At 37.5% G+C, this 19348-nt stretch overlaps 1 protein-coding gene across 2 annotated transcripts in view; it reads right to left on the bottom strand.

Annotated features, from left to right (window-relative positions):
- Positions 1-19348, bottom strand: part of Syt9 (synaptotagmin 9) — a 187714-nt gene that overhangs the window by 70515 nt on the left and 97851 nt on the right. The window lies entirely within an intron of this gene.

The raw sequence follows: 19348 nt of genomic DNA, 5'->3' as shown, positions 1-19348 counted from the left end.
ATTTACAATTAAAAACCCTTAGGAATATTAGAGCGCACTTAGAATTTAGCATTGTTTATTGGCTTTGCTGGATACCATGTGTTTCACTTACTTTTGAAGAAAAGAAAGCATTAAAATGAGTTGGAAATAATTTTTTGAATTCACCTTGCATTCTCAAAATCCTTGACATACAAAAATTTCTGTCAAAACCAAAATTTCATGCAGTTTATGGGAGACGAGAAGACAAGATTCTCTAATAAAGTTACTCTCCAAAGAGAAACATGACATCCAGTGAGTTAAATCAACAGTTTAGTGATATACACAAAGAAAACATACCATTTTTCTTCTATCATGGATGGAGGTTTGCTCCAAAGACAACCACTCATGGTTCTTTTTATATTTTTAAAAATACTTTAGTGGAGATAAGTACTACCCATCCTTCATTCCTTTTCTGTCTCCATTAACTGTTCTTTCAACCCTATTATACAACCCTTACAGTTCAGTATCTGGGTCACCAAGTCGTGTTCATTCTACTTCTGAAATATGCCTTCATTTCAGATCTCCCTCTCTTTTCAGTTTCCCTGAGTCTCTGAAAGATTACTCAGTAGCAATTTACACCTTCCAACCCATCCTCCATGTAAACACAGCTATGATCACTTCAGTCCCTGCTTGAATCCTTTGGTTACCCTTGGATGCTGTTAGGTAAAAATCTAAGACAGCTACGCTAGCTGTTCTGTTATTTCTCCTCACACCCCCTATTCTCCAATCAGTAGGAGCCATTCCTTATTGCTCCCCTCTCCTCTTTCATTCTTTTGTGTGCTGTTTCTTTTTCCTAAGACTCTTACTCACTTTTCTAATAGCAAAATGTTTTTTTGCCTCTGTGAAGACCCAGATTGCCTAGTTTTATCTTCTGTGCAAACTTTGGGGTCTCTCTGAGCCTGTGCCATCTGCTCTGGCAACTCTGTTCAGATTTCCACTGTCATATGAAATTAGGGATATTTGTTACCAAGACGCTGAAGGCAGAAGCCATGTCTTCCATTTGGCACATTTATCTGGGGGCTATGGCTAGGGAGGAGAACCCAGAGTCAGAGAGGTTAACTTGCCCAAATTCCATGGCTATTCAGTGCTGGAGCCATGCCCTCAACCAAGCAGTCAGACCAAAGAGCCCTTAGTGCCCCAAGTGGGGAGCCCTTTCATAGTTCAAGAGGCTCCTGGGGCTAACAAAGGAGAGAAAGGAGACCAGGTTCTTTACTGTTTGGTGGCTTTGAGAGGAGCTAGATTGGGGGCTACAAGTGTTCAGATTATTCCCTTTACCACACAATGTTTTCATCCTTAGGGCTGAAATTCTCTCCCACTTTTTAAAAAAAGTTTTTATTTTTTCTTGGTACATGTTTGCAGCACATAATGTTTACATTCCTTGTGGGGAACTGGTACATGTACGTAATACATTTTAAATCTGTTTTTAATCTCCTTTCCCTTCCCTTCCCCATCTGCTGACTCCCTTCCCGTTTGAGAAGACGCTATCTTCCTACTTCTCATTATCTATCTTTTATTTTGTTCATTATTTACTAGAACAACTTTTGCCCTTCTAGCTAGTGGAAAAAAGAAAAAGAGTAATAAAAACTACCTTGACTGAATCTGATTTGAGAACTGGGGCAGCTGGTACTTTAGCAAAAGAGGATCTGCCTTTCCTCCAAGCATCAGCATCAGATCACTTTCCTCTGTATACACCACAATTTTATAATACTCTTGAGGGAAATAAGAGATTTTTGTTATAATAAAAGGCAGTATGGTTGTAATCAGGGGTTATCTGAAATGTACTTCAAACAGGGACAGTGATTCTCTCTCTTGCTCTCTCTCATTAAATGAGCAAATATATGTAATCAGTTAGCACAGTGTCTGAAATACACGTTAACTTATTATCTACGTTGCCGCACACCTACGAGATAGGCCTGGTACACAGAGGTCCATTATACATAATCTTAGCACACCACTGAATGAACATCAGTGATCTCTACAGGGAGTGGCAGATTGACCAGGGATAGCTCAAGGCAGGAGCTTATCTCTACAGCTGAACTCATATTCAAAAACACTTGAATATCCTCATCTGCAATCTGGATAAAGGAGACACAAGCATGCTAGAATAATTTCCTTGGGAGCAGAAAGAACTACATAGGAAAGAAAACAAACAGGATATCCACTTGGGAACAGCAGGGGATTTTTGGATATCATCAGAGGTTGAACCACTTTCTATTCCCATGAGCTTCTGGCTCTGTTATGCTTTATATCTAGTTCATCAAAGCCTCATGAGTTCATAGATGGGGATCTAGGGAAGTGAATAGATCATGGGTGATTGATACAGGATTAGGCCACTGAAGTTTACAGATGGTTATATGTTGGGAGATGAAACCTGGTGGGAAGGAATGGATTGCTGTGGATATGGCCTGGGAGAATATATATTCCTCCTTTGATTGTTGCTGCTTCCTGCCTGCCATGCCATGAGTTCTTTCTCCTCTAGGACTGAGTCACAGTTCCAGTCCTTTATTTTAAAAGCATTCATTTATTCAACAAATATTTGTTGACTATCTACCATGTACCAGGCATTGTACTAGATGCTAGGAATACTTTGACTTACCATTTCTGAAGTTTCAGTTCATGACTAGCAGATTCAAATGCACAAATGGAATAATGGAGTCTGCTGGGAAAGAAAGTGCCTTACACCACAGTGACCAGGAAGCAGAAAAACAAAGGAGGAGTCAGACTTGGAGTCACAGCCCCCAGTGACCTGCCTCCAGTCAGGCCCCAACTCCTAATAGCACATTTACTGCATTCAATAGAGTGCACCCACAATCCAATAACTGTACAAACACAGGAGGCTTTTGGGGGGCACCCTAGATCTAAATCATGCCACTGAATTATATGTTATATGGTGAAAAGTGTTACTGAAAGAATAAAAGGAAATAGAATCTGGTAGAAGGATATGAAATTTTAAATAGAATGGTAAGAGAAGGCTCCAGAGACTACATTATCTAAGAGAGGGGAAAAGGAAGAAATTTCTCTAGGGAAAGTTTCTCTGGTTAAACAAGGCAAAAGGCCCTGAGGCAGGGGTAAGTGTGAGCAATAGCAAAGAGGTCAGTGTAGCCCAAGTGGAGAAAATGTGTAGGAAGTGGTAGGAGGATAGCATAGAGATAATATGGGGAGGAAGGGTATGAATCCCATAGGCCATCGTAGAGACTTTGTTTTTTACTCTGATGGAATGGAAAATCACTAAATAAATTTTGGGTAAATAAGTGACAGGGTCCAAGCAATAATTTAAAAGCACCACTCAAGCTTCTAAAGGAGAACAAATTTGAAGGGGGGTTGGGATGGAACAATTTAGAAGCACAATTACCAACTGAGAAGCCACTGCAAAAGATCAATTACGCTATGCTATTCAAGTTCCCATGGTTTTTAGCTAATTTCTTGACATTACCTTTCAATGATTTTAATCATTGAAAAGTACACGGTATAATTTTTTTAAAAACCTATGGTAAATGTTTAAATTAAACAAATTTATTACAGTCAAAGACATATTGCCATTAATTTCCCCCATTCTGTCTTATTTTGAACACATGCCATTGTTTGTTACTTTCTAAAGTATTTATGGAAACCCTCTTTTGTGAGTGCTTTCAGTTGCACTGCATTGGGTGCTTTGATATTCTGAAATGATTCAAGACATTTACTTCTCATGGTCATTTGGGCTTTTGGGAAAAGCCAAGAGTTACTCAGTACCATCTGGTGAATAAGATGGATAAGAACACAACATAATGGTTTTACAAACCTAGCTTCTTATTGGATGGCACTTTGCAACAGAATTCACTATATATTTGATCACACCATTTCTTAGTTACTTTTCTAGTTGCTGAGACAAAATACTTGACACCCAAAGTTAGAATAGAAATTTACTTACCTCAAAGTTTCACCCCATAATTGACTGGCTCCAAAACAGGTGGCATGGCAGAGGGGCATTGCAGAGGAGGAACAGTTCATGACAAGGTAGGGCAGGTAGAAGGCAGATGTCACCATGACAACGACAAGCTACAAACCAGTCCTTCCTGTCCCTTATATTCTTATCTGCACCTTTAATCCTAGCATCACATATTCCAGACCCAGCCACCTCAGAAAAGTCCCACCTGTGATCACAGAAGGCTTTCAGGAGACATCTGGACACAAGACATAACAATTCATAAAGACACTCCTGAAAGAGGCCTTCCAGAATATCTGCAGAAAGATATGATAAGTCTTTCTACCTTTCAAGGTTAGAAAAGTATTTTGAGGAGGATTAATAGTAATGTGTCTTTTGCTGCAATAAATTTTTAACATTTAAACATTTACTGAATATTTTGATCACATCTCACATTGAAGTTTCAGCTCCTCATCTAGCCAGGCTCTGTACTATGTGGTAGGGTCACAATATATGTAGAACTGTATATTCTCCCTAGGAGCTCAGAGATAGCAAAGGGAAAGATCATCTAGGACAATCTAGAAAAGTGTAGAATGCTAACTGTTCATCAGAAAGCTTTCTTCCAAAACCTAGGGCCCCAATCACACCCTTTGCAAGTATCTCTCTCCATAATCTCCATCATACAGTAAGTAAAGGCTTCCACACTCTTATCTGAGAGAAGAGAGTCTAAGCATTAGACTGAGTCATGTGAAGCTGTCATTTTTTAGGTCAAAAATGGGAACATCAGCAATTTCACATAGTTCAACCAATTACCTGGCTCAAGGCCAGTAGGAAATGCTTCCTGCTGCCCTAAATGCTGTCACTCAATGCTCTCCAGTTTAATTCCTGAGAACTCATTCCAAGATAAAATGTGAACCTGAACAACACAGAGTAGACAAAGATGACAACAACGTCTCAATACCGGTACCTCAGTTCTTCCTTAATTGGTTCTTGGAGGCATGATGAGTACCAAAAACATCAAGTACTAAACAAATTGCATAGTCAGTGTTATGGTTTGTGTTTAGATGTCCCCCAAAGTCTCATGCCATCACAGGTGTGGCTTTTTCAGAGGTGGCTGGATATAGAATGTGTGACACTGGAGTTGATTCATGGTACAACACCAGGATCAGGGGCACTAGGATTAAAGGTGTGAGTGCTACCTGCCCTAAATAAATTGTATAAGATATAAGCTAGAAAGAGTTGTGATCATCCCTTGTGAAGCCTGTCTGCCATGCATTCTGCCTTGGAGCCAGTCAATTATGAACTGAAACCCTCACAAGCTATGAGATAAATAAACCTTTCCTCCTTTAACTTTGGGTGTCAGGTATTTTGCCTCAGCAACAAGAAAGTAACCAAGATAACTGGATAGGATAGTGAGTCACCACGCAATTGACACCAACAAGCTCTGTTGTACATGCTAAGTATCACACAGTGAATACCAGGATAAAAAATTTCCCATCAAAGTGTCTCTAGTACCAAATTTAATGAGTTTTAAAGCATTCAAACACTAAGGTACGATTGAATTTGTGGCAGCTGGACCAGGAACAAAAAGGTAACTAAGGTGTCTTGGGAAGCCCTAGAGCTCAGCATAGACCAGTAACCACAATATGAGAAGAAGATCCTAAGGTGTAGAAAATCACTTACGGGCAAAACTGGGAGGGGAATGGAAATGACGTTATAGCACATATTGTTGATTTATTTATAAATAATGCCTGAGAAAAACATAAAAACAATGTTTCAGATCTTCTATTGAGATTACTATAACACTGAAACCAGTAATAGACAAAGATGCATGAAATATGCAAGTACTTCCACTGAAACAATAACAAGTGAGCAATAAAATATATGCCAAGTTTTACAGGAATACAATGAAAGATTCCATATAGTAACAAATAAAATCTATTAATACACCTTTACCAACTAGGATTTATTTATAGATGCATGAATGTTTTAAAGTCAGTAGGAATGTAACAAATCACACTAATGGCTTGGTAGAGAAAAAACATACAAACAGCTCCATAGAAAAATATAAAATTTGAGATTCAGTCTTCTTAAAACAAATGCAAAGGTCAATACTGTAGCATTAATGACATAATCAAGTTCAGCAAAAGAATAAAGCCTCCTGCTTCACTCCTATTATTTAATAGTCTGGAAGATTCTAGCCAGTATTGTAACATAAGAAAAGTTCACAAAGAGTAAATTATTGCTTAGTTAGAAATACAATCAAGTGAAAAAAGATGTTGAAGTTGATGAGACAGGTGGCTAACAAGAAGCATACCAAAATAAAGAACTGCTACAAATCACAAATCAGATGATAAACCAATTAAATCCAACTAAAAGGACCAGAAATTAAAATATAAATTTAATAAAGAAGATGCATAAAAAGGTGCCCTAAACAGTTACAAAGAAATTCACATAAGCTACCCTAACCAGAAAAGCTAAAATATAGATGACAATACTAAGTACTGGCACAGTTGTGAAGCAACTGGAACTCAGCTGTGCAGCTGGTGGGAATGTAAAATAGTACTTTGAAAATCCACTTGTACTTCTTATAAACAGAAATTCTATTCCAGGAATCCTACTCCTATAGCTCAAGATATATAAAAACATGGAGTTGTGCAAGAATATCCATGGCAGCAACATTCATAATAGCCAAAAGACAAAAGCAAAAACAAATCAAATGCCCAAAAGCAGTGGGATGGAAGCACAAATTCTGATATATCCACATAGTGTAATATTATTCAGCAAAAACCAAACAAACAAAGAAATAAAACCTAATGATACACTCCACATCATGGACGTGTATAAAAAGCCTTATGTTGCACCAAAGAATTCTCTCTATACACCTATAGGTATGAAGTACAGAGACAGGAAATCAGAGATACAGGAAGTAGCTAGTCTTAGAGCAACTTACTGGAGCATTACTCAAAGGAACTTCTAACAATGATAGAAATAGACTGTTTTGTTTTAAATGAAGATTACATGTGTGAACACAAATGTCAAACCTCTCCAACTAAGCACTGAAGAACTATGCATTTTATTAATTACAAATTGGATTTCCATTTAAAGATGACTTTTTTCTATATGCAAGGGTGCAAGGATGAAAAAAAGATGTTTCAAATGGTAAATTTCCAATTCTTTATGATACCAAAAAAAGTACATGGGAGAAGTCTTAAAAAGAATATGAAAATCTAGATTAAAAAATTGCATATACTTTTACTAAATTATTTTTAAAAAGAAAAAAGTAGATGGAGATTTTGTATATTTTGGATATAAATATTTAATGATATAAAATAAAGATAATAGTTCACTCAAAACTATTTGTGAATATAACTAGATTCCAAAACAATAGCACAATTCAGTTTTAACACATCTTCTCTAAATGATTTAAAAGTTTATTTGCAAGATTGAATGAATAAAACAATTAATTTTTTGGTCATTCGTAAAGTGAAGATGGAAGATTTACCTTACTAAGTAGTAAGGTTTTTTTTATTAAGATATCACAATTTTAATGTACATCAGGAAGAAGAAAATAATGAAAAAATAATAATCTAGTTTACCAGCTGTTACGTTGGTACATGATGATCTTATAAAGCATATGGAATACAAATGCACAAAATTTGAAAAGCAGACTTAGATATTATAAAAGGATTTCTATTCTCTAGAACAAATCTCAGTAATCCATTAGTAGCACAACTTTTAGCAATGTGTTTCCATTATTTTCTTTCATTTACAGTAGACACAACAATCAACAGGCTTGTTGTTAGAGAGTCCCTGAGGGACAAGAGTAAACAGCTTTCAAATTCTAATCATTACGATATTTATGCTCCTTTTAACATTACATTTTAAGTCTTATACTTTGTAGCAGCACCAAACTGTTAAAAGTATAAGTACAGAAAGATCATGATTTACCAAAATTGGAGATGCAAACCTCACAGATACCAATACATTTCATATTAGGAGCATTCATACTTGCAAACAAATAGCAGAAGCAGCTCACGGGTCTGCCAGACACTGTCACAGCTTTGCTGCTGTGTATTTACTACTGTACAGTGTGATGGTGTACAATAGTGCAGTGCTCAATCAGAGCCTAGGATGCCTGGAAGCAAGAGGAAAAGCAGTGTTGATGTGAAGGAACTGCTAGGAAGTGCAAAGCAATACACATCGTATATTTGTGTCAAAGTTGTAAAGGATTCAAGGCTTACAAGCAATCTGATTTACGAACATTTTCCTGAAACAGAACTCCTTTGTAAGACAGGGACTTACTGTAATTGTTATAATATTAGTAGTTTAGAAAATACTAGCTTATTTAGACGAGATTGAGATAACTATTTGGGAAAAACAAGATCATAAACTTACACATAAACAAATTAATCCCAAAATATCAGATTACAAAGAGGAATTCATAGAGTGATCTTAGCCTTGTTACAAAAAAGGTATGTGTGTGTTTGCTTATGTTTAGGTTTTTTTTTTTAAACTTTATTTGAGAAAAAGAAAAAAAAGCAAAAAAAGGGTACAAGTTATACAGAATTTCAGAAAAAAAATGAACAGTAGGAAATCACTAGTTAATGGATTACACATTGTCATCTTAGAAATATTTGTTCAAGTTACAAAATTAAAGGATATAAAGTGGACGTTCAAACAGCGAGACTGCAAACACTTCTGTTCAATGATCCAACAAAACTCAATAATATCATTGTCTATCTTAAACATTTAAATATACATGCAGTTATATCATTTAGAGCACTTTCTTTTCCTCTCTTTTGTACAATGACTATTACACATTTTGGGTTCCATTACTCCCACAGTTCTTATTACTTTCCTTGGAAGAGAATAAAATGAAATGTTACATAACAGAACAGAGTCAGTCAATCAAAAGGGTGGACATAATAGATAATGTAAAAACATAATACAAGGTGATCAACAGTGGTTACAATAATGCCTCTTGCTATCTTAAAAAGAATTGCCTATATCATCAGTGATAATAAAATTGAACAAAACAGTAAAGAACGAAACCAACAAAACCAAAACATTGGAGACATTATAGGTCTTCAAAAGTAGATAATAGTCAACCAGTATGGGCGCCATAATGAATCCCACTATCTTCACAGCTGTTGCCTAAACTTTCAAACATGGTACTATCAAGCAAAGCACAATAGAGGAACATCAGTCAAAACAAGATGGTGAGAGCAATACAGGGTTTCAAATAAAGTTAATAGAAAATCAAAGTGGGTTACTATAATATATCCTACTTTTTTAAAATTTATTTTTCCTTTAATTAAAAGGATAAAAATAAAGAAGTAAATAATGAAATGGAGATTGAGATAAAAGAGGGCATAACAACAAAACAGTGCAGATAAATACATAACCATTTAAGCAAAATAGTGTTTCACCACAAGATAATCCCAACATAAAAGTAGTTACCATATTGTCTCTTTCCTTGAAATCTTTGAGTATAACTTCATATACTGTAGCATCAAATATATCAAAACCATGTAAAACCATTCAAGAGAATGACAGTATTACAGGGCATTTAGAATCAACTAACAGATAATGAACTATGGTTTCTGTATAATCTCCTTGTCTATAAAAGTTTTTGTTTATACTATAACGTATAATAAAATCAGGTAAGATACATGTTAAGACCGATGGAGACAGAAGAACAAAAGCTTGATGGGATTTCAAAACAAAATGATACCAAATTAGCACTACCTATTATGACGTTATTTTCTCCAAAATAGCTGTTCCTATCATCCAATATTCTCTGCCTCATTTCTCTTGAGCTCTTTTTCTGTCATTAGTTCTCAGTTTGTCTTCTTCATTTTGTTTTCTCCTCTATTCATTGTGGCCTCTCTGCCACTATTTCTGGATTCTTCGTATTTTTCTTTTTTAGAATATCCTGCAGTATTCTCTGTAGAGTTGAATAGGTGGTTGCATATTCCCTTAGTTCCTCTTTATTCTGAAAGCACCTTGTTTTTCCATCAATTTCCAGGGATAGTTGTGCAGGATATCTCAATCTTGGCTGGAGGTTATTATCTTTCAAAGCTTGAATTATTTCCCCCCATGCTCTTCGTGATTTGATGGTTTGTGCCGAGAAGTCTGCTGTAATTCTGATGGGTACTCCCTGTAAGTGATCTGTTTCTTGTTTCTGATGGCTTTTAATATTCTGTTCTTATATTGGATTTCTGGTATTTTAATTATTATATGCCTGGGTGTTTGGGTTGTAGGTAGCTGGGGTCCTGTATGCTTCATACATCTGAGTATTTTTACCTTTTGCTAAATTAGGAAAATTCTCCTGGATTATTTCTGTGAGTAGCTTTTGTAGTTCATTTGTTTGTGTCCCTACCTCTACTTTTATGTTCTCAATTCTTAAGTTATAGATCCTCTTATCATCTTCTAGTCTTTCTATTGTTGATGTTTCTTTCTTTGTTATTTTTAAGAAGTTTTTCATTTCATGCTTCCATATTATAAATCTGCCCTCCAGTTCAGATAATCTGTCCTTAGTTTCTTTCAAACTGTTATGGCAGTTTTCGATAGAATTTTTAGTTTCCTGGTAATCTCTTTGAACCTGCTTCATGTATTCTGTGTGTTCTCTATTTTCTCTATCAAACAATTCTCCCGTCTTTTTCTGTTCTTCCATTCCTCCATCTGCTTTTTCTTGGGTGGTGCTTAGCATTTCTCTAACTATTCTGCTTATGTCTTGCTTCAGTTCATTAATAACTTCATTCCTGAACTCATCTATGAGGCTCTGGAGATAGGGCTTTATGTCTATTGGTGCCATGTCTGCTATTGCCTGTTTCTCAGGATTGGGGCCTGAGGAGCCTTCCTTGTTGCTCCCTCTTCCCACATTCTTTGTTCCTTATATATGCAAGCATATATAGGAGGCCCAGCTTTCTTCCCTGTCGGCCACAGTCTGATTGAATTGCACCACCTAGGTATTGCCACCCACCGCAGCGCACCAAGGAGTTAGGGACTGGGCAGCCTATGCGGGGCCTGCCTCTCCAGGTCAACCTGCCTAAAGCTTCACCACTAGGGTGTACCTCCAGGCGCTGGGACCTGGGTTGTGCTAGCCTACTGGGTCTCAGCCAGCAGCATCACGCAGGCTACGCACTGCCCACTAATCCCGCTTGAGAGGGGGATATGTGACTGAAGTCATTGCAGCACCCTGTTCCGGCAAGTCTGCCTGGTCCCAGAATGTCCTCTGTTGGAGCCTCCTTGACTGTGGAAGTGTCCCCGTTTCCCTCACTCACTGCAGGTCGATGCATGGCTCCCCACCCATCCCGCTCTCAACTCTGTTCACTGATTCCCGTTCTCAGAGCTTTCACGCATCTCTTTCCCTACTGAGCCGATTCAGGCACAGCAGCGGCAGCAGGAAACCCAAATCGCATTTTCCAATGGCGCGGGCTCCAGCTTCCACACTGAGGCACAAGATTGCATTCCCAGTCGGTTTCTCTCAGCCCAGTTCGTTCTTGGGTCAGGAGGGTATATCTCCTCTTGCTTAGGATTCCACACTCCACACCATTCCTGGATTCTAAGCTGGGTCTCTCAGAGAGCCTGCGTAGCTGCTGCTATCTGTCCACCATGTTCTCCCGGAAGTCCCAATATTTAGGTATTTTAAAAATCCTAAAGTAACTACAACCCAATAACAGTATATTCTTGGATTAAGAATGATCTGATTATTACTGAGTAAGTAATACTCAACGAAGAGGCTGAGACCTGGCATTTCAGTGGGGTAGAAGAAAAGCCTGCTGAGGACAGTTGTGCATTTACAGCTGAAACCTCAAGGCCCAGGGATGTTACAGTTCAGAGAAGCTGAACTCTAGCCATAGAAAATCCAAGATGACAGCATGGTCTTATGACAGGGGAGCAAGGAATCATGGGAGGTGGATTTAGAAAGTCATGTGATCCGATGGGAAGCTCCCAGAAGGGGACCCAGCTACAGATATCCTTCAGTTCCCATGAAGGTTAACTCACTGTGACTAGTAGTAGTGATATGCCAAATTGACTGGATTAAGAAAAATTTAGGGGAGATCCAGAGAACATTTCAGACAGATAGCAGCAGCTATGCAGGCTCTCTTCGAGACCCAGCTTAGAATCAAGGAATGGTACAGACAGAGGAATCCTAACCAAGAGGAGATATACCCTGCTGACCCAAGAATGAAATGGGCTGAGAGATACCAACTGGGAATGCAATCCTGGTGCTATAACAGAAATGGATAAAGCCTGAGTGTGGAAGCTGGAGCCGGTGCCATTGAAAGCCGCGATTTGGGTTTCCTGCTCCCATGGCTGCATCTGAATTGGCTCGGCAAGGAGAGAGATGCGCGAAAGTGCTGAGAACAGGTATCGGTGGACGGAGTTAAGAGCTGGGCGGGCGGAGAGCCGTGCATCAACCTCCATGTGAGTGAGGGAAACTGGGACTCTCCCACAGTCTAGGAGGTGCCAACAGAAGACATTCTGGGACCAGGCAGACTTGCTAGAGGGAGCTGTAAGTGCCTAGCCTACATGACGCTGCTGGCTGAGACCCAGTAGGGTAGCACAACCCAGATCCCAGTGCCTGAAGGTGCACCCTAGTGGTGAGGCCTTTCAGTAGGTTGACCTGGAGGGGCAGGCCTCACATAGACTGCTTGGTCCGTAACTCCCTGTTGCGCTGCAGTGGGTGGCAACACCTAGCCGGCGCAATTCAGTCAGACTGTGGCCGACAGGGAAGAAAGCTGGGCCTCCTATATACGCTTGCATATATAAGGAACAAAGAATGTGGGAAGAGGGAGCAACAAGAAAGGCTCCTCGGGCCCCAATCCTGAGAAACAGGCAATAGCAGACATGGCACCAATAGACATAAAGCCCTATCTCCAGAGCCTCATAGATGAGTTCAGGAATGAAGTTATTAATGAACTGAAGCAAGACATAAGCAGAATAGTTAGAGAAATGCTAAGCACCACCCAAGAAAAAGCAGATGATGGAATGGAAGAACAGAAAATGAGGGGAGAATTATTTTATGGAGAAAATAGAGAACACATAGAATACGTGAAGCAGGTTCAAAGAGATTATCAGGAAACTAAAAATTCTGTCGAAAACTTGCTTAACAGCTTGAAAGAAACTAAGGACAGATTATCTGAACTGGAGGGCAGATTTATAACATGGGAGCATGAAATGAAAAACTTCTTAAAAATAACAAAGAAAAAAACAGCAACAATACAAAGACTAGAAGATGATAAGAGGATCTATAACTTAAGAATTAAGAACATAAGAGAAGAAGTGGGGACACAAACAAATGGACTACAAAAGCTATTCATGGAAATAATCCAAAAGAATTTCCCTAATTTAGCAAACCGTAAAGATACTTAGATATATGATGCATACAGGACTCCAGCTACCTACAACCCAAATACAGCTACACCCTGGCATATAATAATTAAAATTCCAGGAATCTAATATAAGAACAGAATATTAAAAGCTGTCAGAGACAAGAAACAAATCACTTACAAGGGAACACCCAGAATTACAGCAGACTTCTCGGCACAAACAATCACATCACGAAGAGCTTGGGGGGAAATAATTCAAGCTTTGAAAGATAATAACCTCCAGCCAAGATTGAGATATCCTGCACAACTATCCCTGGAAATTGATGGAAAAACAAGGTGCTTTCAGAATAAAGAGGAACTAGGGGAATATGCAACCACCAATTCAACTCTACAGAGAATACTGCAGGATATTCTAAAAAAGAAAAATACGAAGAATCCAGAAATAGTGGCAGAGAGGCCACAATGAATAGAGGAGAAAACAAAATGAAGAAGACAAACTGAGAACTAATGACAGAAAAAGAGCTCAAGAGAAATGAGGCAGAGAATATTGGATGATAGGAACAGCTATTTTGGAGAAAATAACGTCATAATAGGTAGTGCTAATTTGGTATCATTTTGTTTTGAAATCCCATCAAGCTTTTGTTCTTCTGTCTCCATCGGTCTTAACATGTTGTATCTTATTGTGATAGTATAAACAAAAACTTTTATAGATAAGGAGATTATACAGAAACCATAGTTCATTATCTGTTAGTTGATTCTAAATACCCTGTAATACTGTCATTCTCTTGAATGGTTTTACATTGTGTTGATATATTTGATGCTACAGTATATGAAGTTATACTCAAAGATCTCAAGGAAAGAGACAATATGGTAACTACTTTTATGTCGGGATTAGCTTGTGGTGAAACACTGATTTGCTTAAATGGTTATGTATTTATCTGCACTGTTTTGTTGTTATGCCCTCTTTTATCTCAGTCTCCACTTCATTATTTACTTCTTTATTTTTATCCTTTTAATTAAAGGAAAAATAAATTTTTAAAAAGCAGGATATATTATAATAACCCACTTTGATATTTTATTAACTTGATTTGAAGCCCTGTATTGCTCTCACCATCTTGTTTTGACTGATGTTCCTCTATTGTGCTTTGCTTGATAGTACCAGGTTCGAAAGTTTAGGCAACAGCTGTGAAGATAGTGGGATTCATTATGGCGCCCATACTGGTTGACTATTATCTACTTTTGAAGACCTATAATGTCTCCAATGTTTTGGTTTTGTTGGTTTCGTTCTTTACTGTTTTGTTCAATTTTATTATCACTGATGATATAGGCAATTCTTTTTAAGATAGCAAGAGGCATTATTGTAACCATTGTTGATCACCTTGTATTATGTTTTTACATTATCTATTATGTCCACCCTTTTGATTTAACCGATTCTGTTCTGTTACGTCACATTTGGTTTTACTCTCTTCCAAAAAAAGCAATAAAAACTGTGGGAGTAATGGAACCCAAAATGTGTAATAGTCATTGTACAAAAGAGAGGAAAAGAAAGTGCTCTAAATAGTATAACTACATGTAAATTTAAGTGTATAAGATAGACAATGATATTATTGAGTTTTGTTGGATCATTGAACAGAAGTGTTTGCAGTCTCACTGTTTGAATTTCCACTTTATATGCTTTAATCTTGTAACTTGAACAAATATTTCTAAGATGATAATATGTAATCCATTAACTAGTGATTTCCTACTGTTTATTTTTTTTCTGAAATTCTGTATAACTTGTACCCTTTTTCTGCTTTTTTTCCATTTTCTCCTTAAATTTAAAAAAAGAAAAGAAAAGAAAAATCTAGCAGATTAGTAAGGCACACTTCTAAGTATGTCTGAGGGATGTTTCCAGACATATAGCCCAGCAAACTGACGGGAGATGACCCACTCTGGTTTTGGATGGCAGCATCCTATAGGTTTGTAGTCCTGGTGGAACAAAAGGAAAAAAATAAGAAAGATGGTCTGCGTTTCAAAGCTGCATTCTGCTTAAATGGGTGTACCTTTTGCGATTGCCATTACTTATGGACATTAGATTTCAGCTTCTTGGGCCTTTTTTTTTAAAAAAAAAAATTATTAGTATATATTTACAGTACATAATGAACACATTAATTGTCCCAACCTGTGGGTAAGTCCATGGAGACCCTAGAGGAAGAGTGGGGATGAAAATGAACAAGAGATGCAAGAAACGGAGACAAGATGATGAAGTTCGATCAAGTCTCATTTATTCAAGGTAGGAGTATCAAATATACAGGGTATTAGGGAGGAGGAGTTGGGTTCTGAGATGTCAGCAGGCAACTTAGCAATAGTGCCAAGACCTAGGGTGAATTATAGGTCAATTCAAATTTCCCGCGCATGGGCTCATAAGGCGGGCTAATTAGCATAATTCCTTAACAAGCCAAACAAGTTAGGGAGGCAAGTTGCTGCTTAACTACCAAACTTAACTCCTTGAGGGAGTTAAGGTGGTGTGGCCTGCAGATATAAGGTGACAGCCAATTACAGGGCTTTCCACAAGTAATCATGGAGGATGTATACATGCATATAACACAAATCCAATTCTTTTTAAATTTTATTCCTTTCTTCTCTCCTTCTTTCAATCTTTCTCCTCCACCCTATTTACAAAACGTCTATATTCTCTTTTTTCCCTTTTTCCCTTTTTTTCTCCTCCCTGCACCCTTCTTTTGTTCCCCTTCTCACTTCAGCAAATGGTAAAGTACATATATCAGAATATAGATTATTTATATTATTGGTTTCTCATACGAGAGAAACAATGTGATATTTGAACGTATGTGTTTGATTAACCAGCAATTCTGCAGGGAGCTTCTGGACCTTCAGTCTCAGACTGGTGCTATATCTTTAATCTTTCTTGTTCTATAGCCTCCAGATTCCTGGACTGAGCAGCTCTAGATCCTCTGGCTCTCCAGCAGGCAGAAGGCCATTATGGACTCTCTTGCCTCAGATCTGACAGACATACCCTTGCACAGAGTTAGAGTTATGTAACTAACACACTTAGTAAAGTAAGTAGGGTTTCCTTCAGGGGAGACTACAAGAATATAGGTCACATCAGAAGAACAAGGGACAATGTTTAGTATTAGTGCCCCAAATTAGGAGCACAAGGGCTACCAGTTATGTTATAGTGCTTATGCTATAGACTGTGGACTAACACTGCACAAGAATGGAGGGGCAAAGTGGTATTTATCAACAATATGTGTGACTGCTGAGGATTTCTAACTCTGCTCATATAATTCCAAATTTTAAGTCACTTTGGTAACTAGGGCTACAATAGCAACAGAAAAAGCAAAAATTAAAAGAGATGAAATTTCCTGAAAATGTCAGTAAATAGAAAGCAATGAGAAGCAGAGGTTGGTGAAAACTGTTGGGGAAAGTACTCTAACCAGAAAGTTCAATTCACTTATTGATTCATTTACCTTTTCAAAGTCACTTGTGGCATGGGAAGCCAGGGTTTGCACTGAGTAAAGGTGAACAAAAGTCATCTCTGATTCTGCAAAGTTCCAATCGAGTTTTCTCAGAAGTGCACAAGAAATAAAAAGCCCACTTACACATAATTGGAATGTGACATACTATAAGGTCTGAAAAGTATTTATAGGCTTGCAAAAACAGAAAGTGAGAAATTTGAGTTTTTCTTCATTTTTGGATGTGAAGATATCATGAAATGTTTTTATCCATGAATTGAGAAGAGGAGAAAGGATAGACTTCTTAAAACTGGACTGTTAATTTCTCAATGAATCATTGATTCACATTTCCCCACTCCATCTAGAGGATTTCTAAGTAGTTACATCAGTTTGTTTTTCCTTTCACAGCTATGAAGACAAAAATGCCCACTACTCCATTATCATTGCTCTTCCTAAGCCTTTTGATTACTGAAAGGCTGCACTGACTGAAGGAGTAAAGGTGGAACCCGTGCAGGTGGGCCTGGGAGAAGGGGAGTCAGAGGAGCATCCTCACTCAGCCAGCCTGACACAAAACAGAAGACCCCTGAGAATTCATACGACCTGTCTGGGAGGCAGATCTTACTGTCTGGACAGAAGGTTCAGTTTAGGACAGATTCGTTTTTCTTTCCTTTCTCCCTCTAGCATTTGCTCTCTCATCCATCTGTCACAGCTGCAGAGTTCCCCAGCCATGAAGGAATCTGACCCCAAATTCTATTTTAGTCCGAGTAATGCCTGGCATTTATCAGAAACAAATGCAACTACTGAAGACAACTAATTCTGCCCAGGCAGGTTAGTCTCTTCAAGTGGGTCACAAAAGGATCTTAAATATCCATTACAGACTGTATTAAAGCCAATGAAGTGACAGGAGAGAATTTTCAACAAGCCAGTGAAAAACTGGAGATCACTTCTGTCTTTGTCACGCTCTTTAATTTTTTTTTTTTCAAATTAGTGTCAGCTTTAAAGTGAAACAGACCTGAGGTTGGTCAATCCCATCTCTATTTCCTGCATGACACAAATCATAGCTCTGAGTTTGGGTAAAGTCTACAACATTTATTTTCATATCTGCAGGGTGAGAATAACAGCATTTTTTGGATTGTGTATGGGAGAGGATCAGGATATTGTTAGTAATATATCTCTGACACCAGAAATTCATCAAAATATATCTGTCATTTACTGATTGAGCAGATCTCCTATTCATTCTCAAATTTCATGCCTTTATTCTTTAACAATTAGAAAATGACTTGGCTTCTTACTTCATGGAGAAAACAGAAGTCATTGACGGGCATTTCGTAACTTGCTGCCAAGGTCATTACTGAGAAGTCTGAATCTTTAGGCTCCTTCCAGGATCAGAAGCTCTATGCCTCCTCATGCTGAGCACTCTACCCCAATACACTTTCTCAGAAAGTCAATGAATTATCTCTGCCTTCCTCGTCCTTCATCACTTCCCTTTGTACTAGATCCTCCATATTAATGTTATTAACATGTTCATTATAGATATATTATGTGCACATGCTAACTTCCAGTGATGAAAGAATCATTATGGACTGCAAACATGTGCTAATGAAAAATAAAATAATTATGAGAACATATTCTTTATATTTGAAAACTGAGATTATGTAATTTATGAAACAGTTCTAAAATATAACACAGTAATGTTGAGAGTAATGGAAAATGTATACAAAATAATCAAAAGTTCATATAATATTAAACAACATAGTCTTTAAGGTGAAAAGCATTATTAAACATAAAGAAAGTACATGCTTCTGATTTTGTACCTAATACTCAATCTCCTTTCTTCTTGAGTAATAAAACCTTAATTCAGTTGGGGTACCAATGGGCCAATGGGCCAAGTTAAAAACTTTCAATTTTCTAGATTCTTTTGTAGCAAGAGATGATCAGTGGCCATGATGGCCACAGTGTATAGGTAGAAATTTACTAGGTCATGTTTTGGGGCAGTTCATGATTTTCTTGATATAAAGGAAGAATTTTAGTTGACATATGACTTTTTTCCTTTGACAGTTTATGATTTTCTTATAAGTAACACCATGTTGTGGCTCAAGATAGACAAAGCATTCAGTGACTAGGAATTTCAAAATAATATACTAAAAATGGAAGAGGAGGAAATTAGGATATCTGTCCTTGAAAACTTCTTTGAAGAGCATGACCAGCCTTGAGCTATTACTAGACTTCTTATTTCTTGAGAAAAATGAAATCCTCTTTCACTAAGCCAGTCTACTTGATTTTCTATAACATGAGGGGATCTCATTTCCAGCAGACATAATGATATAATGAACAATTTTCCAGGAAGATATAAAAACCTTGAACCAGCACATATCCAGAAAGAGAAATCAACAAATTCACACTCACAAGTCAGCAAATGATAAAGTACATATGTCAGAATATACATTATTTTAAAAACACATTAACTCTTCAATCTAAAAGACATGTATGGAATCCTACATTCAACAACAGAAGAAAAGACATTCTTGTTAAAGAATCATGAAATGGTTACAAAAACTGACCACATATACGAATACAAAGCAAGTTCCAGTAAACCAAAAATTTTAACATTTTTCAGACAATATTCAGAGACC

Source organism: Cavia porcellus, unplaced genomic scaffold (genome assembly GCF_034190915.1).
Source record: "Cavia porcellus strain 051 isolate PalLab524CR breed Dunkin Hartley unplaced genomic scaffold, mCavPor4.1 scaffold_9, whole genome shotgun sequence".
NCBI lineage: Eukaryota > Metazoa > Chordata > Mammalia > Rodentia > Caviidae > Cavia > Cavia porcellus.
This window is presented reverse-complemented; position numbering and strand designations above follow the sequence as displayed.